The 4626-nt window shown below is 36.0% G+C and overlaps 1 long non-coding RNA gene across 1 annotated transcript; it reads left to right on the top strand.

Moving 5' to 3' along the window:
- Positions 1–439: 439 nt before the first annotated feature.
- LOC125047759 lies at positions 440–4251 on the top strand. The gene is made up of 4 exons (XR_007116769.1): positions 440–550; positions 1356–1516; positions 3074–3332; positions 4145–4251. It is a non-coding gene; the product is annotated as an uncharacterized LOC125047759 (long non-coding RNA).
- The last annotated feature ends 375 nt before the right edge of the window (positions 4252–4626 follow it).

Raw genomic sequence — 4626 nt, 5'->3', positions numbered from 1 at the left:
TTTGCATATGGACATAACGAAAAGAAACTGGGCTGACAAAGATATCAAAAAGTGCAGTGGTGAAGATATTGGGGCTGATAACATACAAAAAATGCTTCAGCCTTCGTGTGGGTAATGGTTTTTGTCTTCATTTCGTGCTATTCTTCTTCCTATTCTTATTCATTATTATTATTATTATTGTTATTAATATTAATATTATCATCATCATCATTTTATTATTGTTTTATTATCATCATTATTTACATTGTATTATTATCATTATTATTATTTTATCTTCATTATTATCATTTTATCATCATCATTATTATTTTATCATCATTATCTTTATAATTATAATAACAGTAATGATAATAATAAATATAATCATTATAGTTTTTGGAGAATTATAATAATAATCATTATTGTTTTTGGAGACCCTTACAGAGTAAGAATCTGTAGATGGAATCACAAAGAATCGCTCCCACTTGGCTGGGCCAAAAAGAGAACGCAGAAGGTTTGCAGAGGTGGAAGCAGTAGAAGGACGAGGGAACAGAGGTGGTGCCGGAGTGAGGTAGTACTGTGGGGAGGATGGAGAGTCGTAAGGGGGTGGGGGTAGACAATGAAGAAACCGTAGAAGATGGAGTGGAGAATTTAGGTGCCATTTGGGTGTTCGAGTCTTTGAAGGTGATAATCGCAAACTGGGCTGATAAATATAACAAACACGAAAGTGCAGTGCAGATATTGGAGCTGATAACACACAAAGGAATATGTTTCAGTTTTCGTGCGGGTTATGGCTTGTGTCTATTTCGAATGACCTAGCTGTTGACGCGGCAGATAATTTTAGATAATCAAGTCAAATCAAATCGTCACTCTACATTTCAAAATTCACCACTCAGCTTTGCCAATGTGCCTGAATTTCCAGCTTCGACTTTTGTATTTCAAACATATAAAAAACGAGTAGATTTCAGGTGTTTCGGTAATAACAGCGAAAAGAGCAGATTATGATTTGGCAGCAATGAGCAGTGCATCTGAAAATGGAGAGGATACTACGAACATAAAGATTAAAATCAAATCATGATTATATGGAAACTGCCAATGCCACTATTAACCACTGTCAAAGCTCGAGTTACGGACATACAAAACAGAATAGTATAAACACTATTCCAATACTATTAAACACTCACTATACTTTGGTAATAAAACTACAAAGAAATAAGGATTACAATTTATGCACTATGATATAAGGACTAAATCAATACGCATTAGACACTCATTTAAATTCTTGTTTAACGTAGATGTAGACCTACTGCATGCGAACCTCAAAAATGTGATTATAGCAATACCTATTACAAGTTCATTGGGTTCTTCGGGAACAGCATAAGACAGAACGATGTCAATGTCCCTGTACTGACGGAGGTTAAGCCTGAAGCAAATCGTGATGACCGTCATTCCGGGAAAATCCCCGAGATACCTCAGCAGCGTGTCTTTCCTTGGAATTCCCTCCTGCTGGAATTTCACGCCCGTCACTTCTGTTAGGGTAAGTCAGGTCACTTGTTAATTCTGCACCTTTTTGTTACTGTTATATCCAGTTCTTCATTGTTATTGAGATATCTATTATTATTATTATTATTATTATTATTATTATTATTATTATTATTATCACTATTATTATTATCTTTATTATTGTTATCATTATTATTGCGTGGAATTTGTTATAGTACGATTTTAGTGTTTCAAGTCTTGAAGAACTGCTGGGATAACGTATGTTTTAATGACATGTTATTTGGCATAAATATGAACTTTACAGCCGCGCTAATAATAATAACAACAAAAAGAAATGAAAAAAGAGAGTTTGCATTGTTTTCCTAATGAAAGTGTGCGTCCAATCTCCCACACACTTTGCTAATGTTGTTATTGAATCATCGCGCAATGTGGTCAATTCTTTAATGAAACTACCTGTAATTTATCTCCATCGGTAAGGCATTTTGATGAGAAAATATATCGATGAAGAGAGGGCACTATGAAAATGGTACTTGTAAACATTTCCGATACAAAACGCATTATCGACACTATAATTTTTCGTTTATGATTTATGCTTTATGCTTTATAATTGCTTAATTGCTTATCAAATCTCATCTCGGGGGACGTTTGAAATTTTGGCTTCAAAGCACACACACGCTTGTATATTTACACACACACACACACACACACACGTGTGTGTGTGTGTGTGTGTGTGTGTGTAGAAAGGAAAACAGCCACAATAAGAAATTAAATTAAAAAGTAGCGTTTCGAATTCTTCACGAGTTCCGTATCAGACGAATGATGCTCATTTATATTTTTTTTTTCGAAAGCTCTGCCGGTTTCGCCTATTTGAAATTTGGAGCAATCTTTACACAGAATAGTGTAAATACCTGGAGAAGTATTAAGAGCACCGTTGGCCGCATTGTGCTTCGCCGCAATGCGCCCAACGTAAAGACAATGTCAATTCCGGCTCCTTTACACAAATGGCGTTTTTTCATCGAGGGGCGGGTTGTACGGAATAATGAGTAGATTAGTGGGACTGCGCATTGCAGGAACAAATATGAAATTTCCATTTCACACATGAAAGTGTCTGATTTAAGAAAAAAAACAAGGACATCCGACTGTTTTCCTTTCCATCTTTGCTTACACGTTACTGTGTTTGTGGTTGTGTTCATATATATATATATATATATATATATATATATATATATATATGTGTGTGTGTGTGTGTGTGTGTGTGTGTGTGTGTGTGTGTTTGTGTGTGTTTGTGTGTGTGTGGGGGGGGGGGGGGGGTGCATACATACATACATACATACATACCTACATACATATATATATATATATATATATATATATATATATATATATGCGTGTGTGTGCGCGCGCACACATATTCGAATATATCTATCCATCAATCGTGTGATCGATCTGAGGATCTATATATCTAAGGATCTCTTTCTGTCTCTCATCTACATATCTATCTGTCTATTTATCCACGCACTAAATATATGCTACAGCATTTTCACCCGCATACGCAGATTCCATTCATAAAATTCCCCTCACCTTCACCCAGAGCCGAGGGTGTACCGACGAAGAAGAAGCAGACGCAGCCAGCGACGAAAAATTGCCGAAGAACAGCCTGATGAAGAAGGAGATGGAGAAGGGAGAGCAAAGGCGCCTTCCCTCTCCCTCGTGTCTGTTTTGTTCCTCGTCTTGGATTCAGTTGGTTTTTCTCTAAGTGTGCATCGAGAGTCCTTGGCCTCTTCATTTTGCAGGCTGGAGTGCGAGGTGGACGTGGTGCCTTGAAGATATCTAGTGCGAAAGCAATTTGGGTAAGGCGAGTCTTGAATTAACAGCGAAATTATCTTCAGTTTAGGATGAATCGAGAGTCTATTGCTAATTTGTTTATTGTCAATTCCCTTGTATTTCATCATTATCATCGTTATTGTTATTATTATCACTATCATAACATTTTCGTTATCATTATTATTATCATTACTGTTATCATTACTAATAGCATTATTACTATTATCATAATAATAATTGTAATTGTTATCACTACTTTCACTACCATTACTGTTATCATTATCATTATTATTACTATTATTATCATTATCGGCATGACAATTTTGATTATTTTTTCATGTTGTTGTTCCGAGTCTAGTTATCTCCATATAGAGAGTAAGTGAATCGATGACTAGATAATTCATATAGCCATTGATTCGTTGCTTCTGTTCCATGATATAAGTACCTTTCCTGGTCCCATTGCTTTTGGCGCTTGCAGAAATTCACTTTTTTCTATCTGAACTCTTTCTAAGGTGAATACATTTTCTCCTCTACATTTAATCGCCTTTGGGCTTGGATTTATACTGTTCTTCGAGGAAAGAACAGTATGATGTGTCCAGGGGCGTCATTTCAGCATTTGTTTGGGGGGAGGGCAAGGGGGGTCGGTGAGCGAAGTGAGCACATTAAGGTGGGGATCTTTTGGGGTGGGGGCGTACGGAGAATAACACCCTATAAAAATTCCTATTGGATTAATGATAAGTCTATATTGACTAAATGCTATGGTGTATTTTAATTTTTTATATGTAACATTTTCCTGGTATTCACGGATAATATATATATTTATATGTTGCTGTTGTAGATCTGCTACCACTAGTTGCAGTGCATTTTATGGAAAGAGTGAGAACCGTGGTACTGGTGATACTGATGCGAGTACAATACATACATGTTTAGAAGCAAGCATCTGCTCTTGAATCTTCTGGTTAAGATGTAAGTATACTATTACCGTATATGAATATGCAGCATTATATAAAGATCGATGATTCCCATATGCATAATTGAACAAGTATACATACAAGTATTGTTTTTCTTTTAATGCTTCAAGTTCATCTGGGGACTTTTATTTCATTCTACCCAATAGATTTTCGGTTCAAGTTAACCAGAGGATTTGTATTTCAGGTTACTCCAAGGGTTTCAGCTTCAGTTGACTCTCAAAAATTCTGCTTTAAGTTATGTTAAGGTTTTCTGCTTCAAATTACCTATTGGGTTTGTGCCTCAAGTGCCTTTGAGGATTTCTGCTTCAAGTCACTCCAGGGATTCATACTTTAAGGACTCCTTGGATTA

Source organism: Penaeus chinensis, chromosome 42 (genome assembly GCF_019202785.1).
Source record: "Penaeus chinensis breed Huanghai No. 1 chromosome 42, ASM1920278v2, whole genome shotgun sequence".
Lineage (NCBI taxonomy): Eukaryota > Metazoa > Arthropoda > Malacostraca > Decapoda > Penaeidae > Penaeus > Penaeus chinensis.
Note: the sequence above shows the minus strand (reverse complement) of the source record. Positions and strands in the feature narration are given on the sequence as shown.